This window comes from Schistocerca americana, chromosome X, assembly GCF_021461395.2.
Source record: "Schistocerca americana isolate TAMUIC-IGC-003095 chromosome X, iqSchAmer2.1, whole genome shotgun sequence".
NCBI classification, from domain to species: Eukaryota; Metazoa; Arthropoda; class Insecta; order Orthoptera; family Acrididae; genus Schistocerca; species Schistocerca americana.
In genome coordinates, this window is record NC_060130.1 from 41,532,401 (window position 1) to 41,545,854 (window position 13,454).

Consider the following 13,454-nt stretch of genomic DNA (forward strand, 5'->3'; position numbering starts at 1 on the left):
GTACAAGAAGACTGACCCTTCTTACTGTCTATGATTTGAACGACTCCTGTGACGCTAGTTTCAGATTCCGATGCTTCACTTCAGGTTTACTGTATCCCTCTGACCATTTTATTGACGATGAAACACAGATATTGCATCGGAATTAAATAGAACAGGCACAATGCCGACTTAAGTACTAGAAGACTGATTCTTCTTACTGAATATGTTTTGAACCATTCCTGTGACACTAGTTATAGATTCCGATGCTTCACTTCGGTTTACTGTATCCCTCTGAACTTCTTACTGACGATGAAACGCAGAAATTGCATCGGAATTAAATAGAAAAGCCACAATGCCGACTTAAGTACAAGAAGACTGACTCTTCTTACTGTCTAGGGTTTGAAGCATTCCTGTGACACTAGTTATAGATTCCGATGCATCACTTCAGGTTTACTGTATCCCTTGGACCTTCTTATTGACGATGAAACACAGAAATTGCATCGGAATTAAATAGAAAAGGTACAATGCCGACCTAAGTACAAGAAGACTTAGTCTTCCTACTGTCTATGTTTTAAACCATTCCTGTGACACTAGTTAGAGATTCTGATGCTTCAATTCAGATTTACTGTATCCCTCTGACCTTCTAATTGAAATTGAAACACAGTAATTGCATCGGAATTAAATTGAAAAGGGCACAATGCCGACTTAAGTACGAGAAGACTGACTCTTCTTACTGACTATGTTTTGAACCATTCCTATGACACTAGTTATAGATTCTGATGCTTCACTTCAGGTTTACTGTATCTCTTGGACCTGGTTATTGACGATGAAACACAGAAATTGCATCGGAATTAAATACAAAATGCACATTGCCGCCTTAAGTACAAGAAGACTGACTCTTCTTACTAACTATGTTTTGAACCATTCCTGTGACACTGGTTATAGATTCCGATGCTTCACTTCAGGTTTACTGTAACCCTCTGACCTTCTTATTGGCGATGAAACACAGAAATTGCATCGGAATTAAATACAAAATGCACAATGCCGCCTTAAGTACAAGAAGACTGACTCTCCTTACTGTCAATGTTTTGAACCATTCCTGTGACACTAGTTATAGATTCCGATGCATCACTTTAGGTATACTGTATCCCGTGGACCTTCCTATTGACGATGAAACACAGAAATTGCATCGGTATTAAATACAATAGGCACAATGCCGACTTAAGTACAAGAAGACTGACCCTTCTTACTGTCTAAGTTTTGAACCATTCCTGTGACACTAGTTATAGATTCCGATGCTTCACTTCAGGTTTACTGTATCCCTCTGCACTTCTTAATGACGATGAAACACACAAATTGCATCGGAATTAAATAAAAAAATCAAAATGCCGACTTAAGTACAAGAAGACTGACTCAACTTACTGTCTATGATTTGAACCATTCCTGTGACACTAGTTATAGATTCCGATGATTCACTTCAGGTTTACTGTATTCCTTGGACATCCGTATTGACGATGAAACACAGAAATTGCATCGGAATTAAATAGAAAAGGCACAATGCCGACTTAAGTACAAGAAGACTGACTCTTCTTTCTGACTATGTTTGGAAGCATTCCTGTGACACTAGTTATAGATTCCGATGCTTCACTTCAGGTTTATTGTATCCCTCTGACCTTCTTATTGACGATGAAACACAGATATTGCGTCGGAATTAAATAGAAAAGGCACAATGCCGACTTAAGTACAAGAAGACTGATTCTTCTTACTGAATTTGTTTTGAACCATTCCTGTGACACTAGATATAGATTCCGATGCTTCACTTCAGGTTTACTGTATCCCTCTGAACTTCTTACTGGCGATGAAACGCAGAAATTGCATCGGAATTAATTAGAAATGGCACAATGCCGACTTAAGTACAAGGAGACTGACTCTTCTTACTGTCTATGGTTTGAACCATTCCTGTGACACTAGTTATAGATTCCGATGCTTCACTTCAGGTTTACTGTATCCCTTGGACCTTCTTATTGACGATGAAACACAGAAATTGCATCGGAATTAAATAGAAAAGGCACAATGCCGACTTCAGTACTAGAAGACTGACTCTTCTTACTGTATATGATTTGAACGATTCCTGTGACGCTAGTTACGGATTCCGATGCTTCACTTCACGTTTACTGTATTCCTCTGACCATCTTATTGACGATGAAACACAGAGATTGCATCGGAATGAAATAGAAAAGGCACAATGCCGACTTAAGTGCAAGAAGACTAACCATTCTTTCTGTCTATGCTTTGAACCATTCCTATGACACTAGTTATAGATTCCGATGCTTCACTTCAGGTTTATTGTATCCCTCTGACCTTCTTATTGACGATGAAACACATATATTGCATCGGAATTAAATAGAACAGGCACAATGCCGACTTAAGTACAAGAAGACTGATTCTTCTTACTGAATATGTTTTGAACCATTCCTGTGACACTAGTTATAGATTCCGATGCTTCACTTCAGGATTACAGTATCCCGCTGAACTTCTTACTGACGATGAAACGCAGAAATTGCGTCGGAATTAAATAGAAAAGGCACGTTGCCGACTTTAGAACAAGAAGACTGACTCTTCTTACTGTCTATGGTTTGAAGCATTCCTGTGACACTAGTTATAGATTCCGATGCATCACTTCAGGTTTACTGTATCCCTTGGACCATCTTATTGACGATGAAACATAGAAATTGCATCGGAATTAATTAGAGAAGGCACAATGCCGACTTAAGTACAAAAAGACCGACTCTTCTTACTGTCTATGATTTGAACCATTCCTGTGACACTAGTTATAGTTACCGATGCTTCACTTCAGGTTTAATGTATCCCTCTGACCTTCTTATTGACGATGAAACACAGAAATTGCATCGGAATTAAATAAAAAAGGCACAATGCTGATTTAAGTGCAAGAAGACTGACTCTTCTTACTGTCTATGTTTTGAACCATTCCTGTGACGCTAGTTACAGATTCCGATGCAGCAATTCAGGTTTACTGCATCCCTCTGACCTTCTTATTGACGATGATACAAAGAAATTGCGTCGGAATTAAATACAAAAGGCACAATGCTGACTTAAGTACAAGAAGACTGAGTCTTTCTACTGTCTATGTTTTGAACTATTCCTGTGACACTAGTTAGAGATTCCGATGCTTCACTTCAGATTTACTGTATCCCTCTGACCTTCTTATTGACGATGAAACACAGAAATTGCATCGGAATTAAATAGAAAAGGCACAATGCCGACCTAAGTACAAGAAGACTGAGTCTTCCTACTGTCTATGTTTTAAACTATTCCTGTGACGCTAGTTAGAGATTCCAATGCTTCACTTCAGATTTACTGTATCCCACTGACCTTCTAATTGACGATGAAACACAGTTATTGCATCGGAATTAAATTGAAAAAGGCACAATGCCGACTTAAGTACAAGAAGACTGACTCTTCTTACTGACTATGTTTTGAACCATTTCTGTGACACTAGTTATAGATTCCGATGCTTCGCTTCAGGTTTACTGTATCTCTTGGACCTTCTTATTGACGATGAAACACAGAAATTGCATCGGAATTAAATACAAAATGCACAATGCCGCCTTAAGTACAAGAAGACTGACTCTTCTTACTAACTATGTTTTGAACCATTCCTGTGACACTAGTTATAGTTTCCGATGCCTCACTTCAGGTTTACTGTATCCCTCTGACATTCTTATTGACGATGAAACATTGAAATTGCATCGGAATTAAATAGAAAAGGCACAATGCCGACTTATGTACAAGAAGACTGACTCTTCCTATTGTCTATGTTTTGAACCAGTCCTGTGACACTAGTTATACATTCCGATGATTCACTTCAGGATTATTGTATCCCTTGGACCTTCTTATTGACGATGAAACACAGGAATTGCATCGGAATTAAATACAAAAGGCACAATGCCGACTTAAGTACATGTAGACTGACTCTTCCTACTGTCTATGTTTTGAAACATTCCTGTGACCACAACGCAATACAAAAACTGAAGTCAGATCCAACTACACGATTCCAGGCAAATGTGAAACGAACACTGAAAAACATTGAACACACACTCACAGACAAACAAAAATACTACTTAACACAGAAAGACCCACAAGCACCAACACTCCGCAGTCAACCGAAAGTACATAAAGACGGAATGCCAATGAGACCTGTTATCAACTTCAAGAAAGCCCCAACATACCGCATAGCCAAACACCTCCAAAAGTTAGTTACAAAACACTATAAAGTAGAAAACAACAGAACAGTGGTAAACACAAGAAACCTAATAAAAAATATACAGAACATACAGGTACCACACACAGCATCACTGATTTCATTCGATATAGAAAATATGTATACCTCCATCCCTATCACAGAAACAATAGAAATCATAGAACAAAATCTGTCATCCCACATCAACCTCACCACAGACGCAATAAAAGAAATAACAGATATGCTCAGACTGACAACTGAACAAAACTACTTTCAGTTTGAGGAAGATTATTATCTACAAACTGATGGACTGCCCATGGGATCCCCAATATCAGGAACACTAGCAAACATCTTCATCAGTCACCTTGAAAATCTGATATTTGATAAGATAACCACAAATGAAAGTTTCAAAATCGTATATTGGTACAGATACGTGGATGACATTATTTGTTTGGTAGACGAGCCAAGTGAAAAAATAGATGAACTCCATTCAGAAATAAACAAAGCTCATAAGAACGTAAAATTCACACTTGAAAAAGAAAAAGAAAATCAAATAAATTTTCTTGACATTACAATTAAAAAAGAAAAGGGAAAACATACATTTAACATCTTTAGAAAACCAACAGCCACGGACACAATAATACATTCCACATCCAACCACCCCCAAAGCCAGAAATTTGCAGCACTAAGGCACATGTTACATAGATTAAACAGAATCCCACCCAGTAAGAGAAACTATGAACAAGAAATGAACACGATCATACAAATAGCTAGGAACAACGGGTATGACACACATGTGGTACACAGGCTCAATCAAAAAATAAAAACACAAATAAAAAACAAACACAACATTTCCACAATACAAAAGAACTCACAAGCTGAAAACTTACAAACACACTCAACAAACACACACAATGACAACACCACACAGAAAAGAAACAGATGGTACACGATGACCTACACACATAAACTAACACACAGAGTTGCAAACATCCTAAAGAGACAGGGCTTCAAAATAGCATATAAGCCTGGGCAAACCCTTCAATCACACCTAAGCCAGCCAGCTACCAACAGGGACAAATTCCAACAATCAGGAATATATAAACTTGAATGTCAAAGTTGTGATGCAGTATACATAGGCATGACATGCAGGAATTTTGAAACAAGATACAAAGAACATATCAGATGTTGGAACTATGAAACAAACCATTTCACATTTGCAGAGCATTTAAAACACTACAACCATCATCCTACAAACATGGAACAAGAAATGAAAATAATGAGAATAAGCAACCATGACAAACATCTTATACAAATGCAAGAGAACTTCCACATCCAGAAAGCCATAGCAGAAAACAAACATGTGATAAATGAACAAACACACATCAGCACAGGCTCCTTACTACATTTAATAAAGGAAATGATGACATAAAAAAAAGTATATAACACCAAAATACACACACCCACCCACACACACACACACACACACACACACACACACACACACACCCTCCCAAAAAAAAAATAAATTGCATAACACCAAAATACAGACAGACACACATACACAGCACATATATATATATATATATATATATATATATATATATATATATATATATATATATATATATATATATCACACCAAAACACACATACACAGGACATAAACAAAAATAAATAATTAAATACAATAATATAATATAATATGACACCAAAAACACACACACACACACACACACACAAGCGCACACACAAATGCATACACGAACAGACCACTGATACTTCGATAGTTACACTCGTAAGTTTGGCAGTAAAATTCGATCTTTGGCAAAAACATTTGACAGTCGGCAACAGAAACCAAACCATTGCATTAAAAAAAGCGTTCAGTGCATAGTGCTGTGGAATGCAGAAAAAACAGCTAATTGGCGCTCATAGGAAGAAGAACAAGACCAAAAATGCAACAGGAGCGTAATATGTAAGAAACTGTCTACGCAACCTGTAAGTACAGTTCAAAACATTACTACTTAATAGGAAATACCAACCACCAGAACTGTTTATAACCTATAGGCACAGTGACAAAAAATGTAAATAAAATAGCTAAAATATGTAAATATTACAGGCCACTGATGATGCCTTGCAGAAAATAAAGGCGAAACGCGTATGGCACTAAAATTGAGTTTTATTCAGTTGCTGTCAGACGGTCCATAGGTGAAAATCATCAACATACCGTATCACAATGCCGTCTTAAGTACAAGAAGACTGACTCTTCTTACTGACTATGTTTGGAACCATTGCTGTGACACTAGTTATAGTTTCCGACGCTTCACTTCAGGTTTACTGTATCTCTTGGACCTTGTTATTGACGATGAAACACAGATATTGCATCGGAATTAAATACAAAATGCACATTGCCGCCTTAAGTACAAGAAGTCTGAGTCTTCTTACTAACTATGTTTTGAACCATTCCTGTGACACTAGTTATAGATTCCGATGCTTCACTTCAGGTTTACTGTAACCCTCTGACCTTCTTATTGGCGATGAAACACAGAAATTGCATCGGAATTAAATACAAAATGCACAATGCCGCCTTAAGTACAAGAAGGCTGACCCTTCTTACTGACTGTTTTGAACCATTCCTGTGGCTCTAGTTATAGATTCCGATGTTTCACTTCAGGTTTACTGTATCCCTCTGACCTTCTTATTGACGATGAAACACAGAAATTACATTGGAATTATATACAAATGGCACAATGCCACTTAAGTACAAGAAGACTGACTCTCCTTACTGTCAATGTTTTGAACCATTCCTGTGACACTAGTTATAGATTCCGATGCATCACTTTAGGTTTACTGTATCCCTTGGACCTTCCTATTGACGATGAAACACAGAAATTGCATCGGTGTTAAATACTAAAGGCACAATGCCGACTTAAGTACAAGAAGACTGACTCTTCTTACTGAATATGTTTTGAACCATTCCTGTGACACTAGTTATAGATTCCGATGCTTCACTTCGGTTTACTGTATCCCTCTGAACTTCTTACTGACGATGAAACGCAGAAATTGCATCGGAATTAAATAGAAAAGCCACAATGCCGACTTAAGTACAAGAAGACTGACTCTTCTTACTGTCTAGGGTTTGAAGCATTCCTGTGACACTAGTTATAGATTCCGATGCATCACTTCAGGTTTACTGTATCCCTTGGACCTTCTTATTGACGATGAAACACAGAAATTGCATCGGAATTAAATAGAAAAGGTACAATGCCGACCTAAGTACAAGAAGACTTAGTCTTCCTACTGTCTATGTTTTAAACCATTCCTGTGACACTAGTTAGAGATTCTGATGCTTCAATTCAGATTTACTGTATCCCTCTGACCTTCTAATTGAAATTGAAACACAGTAATTGCATCGGAATTAAATTGAAAAGGGCACAATGCCGACTTAAGTACGAGAAGACTGACTCTTCTTACTGACTATGTTTTGAACCATTCCTATGACACTAGTTATAGATTCCGATGCTTCACTTCAGGTTTACTGTATCTCTTGGACCTGGTTATTGACGATGAAACACAGAAATTGCATCGGAATTAAATACAAAATGCACATTGCCGCCTTAAGTACAAGAAGACTGACTCTTCTTACTAACTATGTTTTGAACCATTCCTGTGACACTGGTTATAGATTCCGATGCTTCACTTCAGGTTTACTGTAACCCTCTGACCTTCTTATTGGCGATGAAACACAGAAATTGCATCGGAATTAAATACAAAATGCACAATGCCGCCTTAAGTACAAGAAGACTGACTCTCCTTACTGTCAATGTTTTGAACCATTCCTGTGACACTAGTTATAGATTCCGATGCATCACTTTAGGTATACTGTATCCCGTGGACCTTCCTATTGACGATGAAACACAGAAATTGCATCGGTATTAAATACAATAGGCACAATGCCGACTTAAGTACAAGAAGACTGACCCTTCTTACTGTCTAAGTTTTGAACCATTCCTGTGACACTAGTTATAGATTCCGATGCTTCACTTCAGGTTTACTGTATCCCTCTGCACTTCTTAATGACGATGAAACACACAAATTGCATCGGAATTAAATAAAAAAATCAAAATGCCGACTTAAGTACAAGAAGACTGACTCAACTTACTGTCTATGATTTGAACCATTCCTGTGACACTAGTTATAGATTCCGATGATTCACTTCAGGTTTACTGTATTCCTTGGACATCCGTATTGACGATGAAACACAGAAATTGCATCGGAATTAAATAGAAAAGGCACAATGCCGACTTAAGTACAAGAAGACTGACTCTTCTTTCTGACTATGTTTGGAAGCATTCCTGTGACACTAGTTATAGATTCCGATGCTTCACTTCAGGTTTATTGTATCCCTCTGACCTTCTTATTGACGATGAAACACAGATATTGCGTCGGAATTAAATAGAAAAGGCACAATGCCGACTTAAGTACAAGAAGACTGATTCTTCTTACTGAATTTGTTTTGAACCATTCCTGTGACACTAGATATAGATTCCGATGCTTCACTTCAGGTTTACTGTATCCCTCTGAACTTCTTACTGGCGATGAAACGCAGAAATTGCATCGGAATTAATTAGAAATGGCACAATGCCGACTTAAGTACAAGGAGACTGACTCTTCTTACTGTCTATGGTTTGAACCATTCCTGTGACACTAGTTATAGATTCCGATGCTTCACTTCAGGTTTACTGTATCCCTTGGACCTTCTTATTGACGATGAAACACAGAAATTGCATCGGAATTAAATAGAAAAGGCACAATGCCGACTTCAGTACTAGAAGACTGACTCTTCTTACTGTATATGATTTGAACGATTCCTGTGACGCTAGTTACGGATTCCGATGCTTCACTTCACGTTTACTGTATTCCTCTGACCATCTTATTGACGATGAAACACAGAGATTGCATCGGAATGAAATAGAAAAGGCACAATGCCGACTTAAGTGCAAGAAGACTAACCATTCTTTCTGTCTATGCTTTGAACCATTCCTATGACACTAGTTATAGATTCCGATGCTTCACTTCAGGTTTATTGTATCCCTCTGACCTTCTTATTGACGATGAAACACATATATTGCATCGGAATTAAATAGAACAGGCACAATGCCGACTTAAGTACAAGAAGACTGATTCTTCTTACTGAATATGTTTTGAACCATTCCTGTGACACTAGTTATAGATTCCGATGCTTCACTTCAGGATTACAGTATCCCGCTGAACTTCTTACTGACGATGAAACGCAGAAATTGCGTCGGAATTAAATAGAAAAGGCACATTGCCGACTATAGAACAAGAAGACTGACTCTTCTTACTGTCAATGGTTTGAAGCATTCCTGTGACACTAGTTATAGATTCCGATGCATCACTTCAGGTTTACTGTATCCCTTGGACCATCTTATTGACGATGAAACATAGAAATTGCATCGGAATTAATTAGAGAAGGCACAATGCCGACTTAAGTACAAAAAGACCGACTCTTCTTACTGTCTATGATTTGAACCATTCCTGTGACACTAGTTATAGATACCGATGCTTCACTTCAGGTTTAATGTATCCCTCTGACCTTCTTATTGACGATGAAACACAGAAATTGCATCGGAATTAAATAAAAAAGGCACAATGCTGATTTAAGTGCAAGAAGACTGACTCTTCTTACTGTCTATGTTTTGAACCATTCCTGTGACGCTAGTTACAGATTCCGATGCAGCAATTCAGGTTTACTGCATCCCTCTGACCTTCTTATTGACGATGATACAAAGAAATTGCATCGGAATTAAATACAAAAGGCACAATGCTGACTTAAGTACAAGAAGACTGAGTCTTTCTACTGTCTATGTTTTGAACTATTCCTGTGACACTAGTTAGAGATTCCGATGCTTCACTTCAGATTTACTGTATCCCTCTGACCTTCTTATTGACGATGAAACACAGAAATTGCATCGGAATTAAATAGAAAAGGCACAATGCCGACCTAAGTACAAGAAGACTGAGTCTTCCTACTGTCTATGTTTTAAACTATTCCTGTGACGCTAGTTAGAGATTCCAATGCTTCACTTCAGATTTACTGTATCCCACTGACCTTCTAATTGACGATGAAACACAGTTATTGCATCGGAATTAAATTGAAAAGGGCACAATGCCGACTTAAGTACAAGAAGACTGACTCTTCTTACTGACTATGTTTTGAACCATTTCTGTGACACTAGTTATAGATTCCGATGCTTCGCTTCAGGTTTACTGTATCTCTTGGACCTTCTTATTGACGATGAAACACAGAAATTGCATCGGAATTAAATACAAAATGCACAATGCCGCCTTAAGTACAAGAAGACTGACTCTTCTTACTAACTATGTTTTGAACCATTCCTGTGACACTAGTTATAGTTTCCGATGCTTCACTTCAGGTTTACTGTATCCCTCTGACATTCTTATTGACGATGAAACATTGAAATTGCATCGGAATTAAATAGAAAAGCACAATTCCGACTCAAGTACAAGAAGACTGGCCCTTCTTACTGTCTATGTTTTGAACCATTCCTGTGACACTAGTTATAGATTCCGATGCTTCACTTCAGGTTTACAGTATCCCTCTGACCTTCTTATTGACGATGAAACACAGAAATTGCATCGGAATTCAATACAAAAGGCACAATGCTGACTTAAGTACAAGAAGACTGAGTCTTTCTACTGTCTATGTTTTGAACTATTCCTGTGACACTAGTTAGAGATTCCGATGCTTCACTTCTGGTTTACTGTATCCCTCTGACCTTCTTATTGACGATGAAACACAGAAATTGCATCGGAATTCAATACAAAAGGCACAATGCCGACTTAAGTACAAGAAGACTAACCATTCTTACTGTCTATGTTTTGAACCTTTCCTGTGACACAAGTTATAGAATTCGATGCTTCACTTCAGCTTTACTGTATCCCTTGGACCTTCTTATTGACGATGAAACACAGATATTGAATCGGAATTAAATACAAAAGGCACAATGTCGACTTAAGTACAAGAAGACTGACTCTTCCTACTGTCTATGTTTTGAAGCATTCCTGTGACACTAGTTATAGATTCCGATGCTTCACTTCAGGTTTACTGTATCCCTCTGACCTTCTTATTTACGATGAAACACAGAAATTGCATTGGAATTAAATAGAAAAGGCACAATTCCGACTTAAGTACAAGAAGACTGACTCTTCTTACTGACTGTTTTGAACCATTCCTGTGGCACTAGTTATAGATTCCGATGCTTCACTTCAGGTTAACTGTATCCCTCTGACCTTCTTCTTGACGATGAAACACAGAAATTGCATCGGAGTTATATACAAATGGCACAATGCGACCTAAGTACAAGAAGACTGACTCTCGTTACTGTCTATGTTATGAACCATTCCTGTGACACTAGTTATAGATTCCGATGCATCACTTCAGGTTTACTGTATCCCTTGGACCTTCTTATTGACGATGAAACACAGAAATTGCATCAGTATTAAATACAAAAGGCACAATGCCGACTTAAGTACAAGAAGACTGACCCTTCTTACTGTCTATGTTTTGAACCATTCCTGTGACACTAGTTATAGATTCCGATGCTTAACTTCAGGTTTATTGTAACCCTCCGACCTTCTTATTGACGATGAAACACAGAAATTGCATCGAAACTAAATACAAAAATCAAAATGCCGACTTAAGTACAAGAAGACTGACTCAACTTACTGTCTATGATTTGAACCATTCCTGTGACACTAGTTATAGTTTCCGATGATTCACTTCAGGTTTATTGTATCCCTCTGACCTTCTTATTGACGATGAAACACAGATATTTCATCGGAATTAAATAGAAAAGGCACAATGCCGCCTTAAGTACAAGAAGAATGATTCTTCTTACTGAATAAGTTTTGAACCATTCCTGTGACACTAGTAATAGATTCCGATGCTTCACTTCAGGTTTACTGCATCCCTCTGACCTTCTTATTAACGATGAAAAACAGAAATTGGATCGTAATTAAATACAAAAGGCACAATGTAGACTTAAGTACAAGAAAACTGTCTCTTCTTACTGACTATGTTTTGAGCCATTCCTGTGACACTAGTTATAGATTCCGATGCCTCACTTCAGGTTTACAGTATCCCTCTGCCCTTCTTTTTGACGATGAAACATAGAAATTGCATCGGAATTAAATAGTAAAGGCACAATGCCGACTTAAGTACAAGAGGACTGACTCTTCTTGCTGTCTATGTTTTGAATCTATCCTGTGACACTAGTTATAGATTCCGATGCCTCACTTCAGGTTTACTGTATCTCTTGGACCCTCTTATTGGCGATGAAACACAGAAATTGCATCCGAATTAAATACAAAATGCACAATGCCGCCTTATGTACAAGAAGACTGACTCTTTTTACTAACTATGTTTTGAACCATTCCTGTGACACTAGTTATAGATTCCGATGCCTCACTTCAGGTTTACAGTATCCCTCTGATCTTCTTATTGACGATGAAACACAGAAATTGCATCGGAATTAAATACAAAAGGCACAATGCCGACTCAAATACGAGGAGACTGAGTCTTCCTACTGTCTATGTTTTGAACCATTCCTGTGACACTAGTTATAGATTCCGATGATTCACTTCAGGTTTATTGTATCCCTCTGACCTTCTTATTGACCATGAAACACAGATATTTCATCGGAATTAAATAGAAAAGGCACAATGCCGCCTTAAGTACAAGAAGAATGATTCTTCTTACTGAATAAGTTTTGAACCATTCCTGTGACACTAGTAATAGATTCCGAAGCTTCACTTCAGGTTTACTGTATCCCTTATACCTTCTTATTGACGACGAAACACAGAAATTGCATCGGAATTAAATAGAAAAGGCACAATGCTGACTTGAGTACAAGAAGACTGACTCTTCTTACTGTCTATGTTTTGAACCATTCCTGTGACACTAGTTATAGATTCCGATGCTTCACTTCAGATTAATTGTATCCCTTGGACCTTCGTATTGACGACGAAACACAGAAATTGCATCGGAATGAAATAGAAAAGGCACAATGCCGGCTAAGTACATGAAGACTGACTCTTCCTACTGTCTATGTTTTGAACAATTCCTGTGACACTAGTTACGGATTCCGATGCTTCACTTCAGGTTTACGGT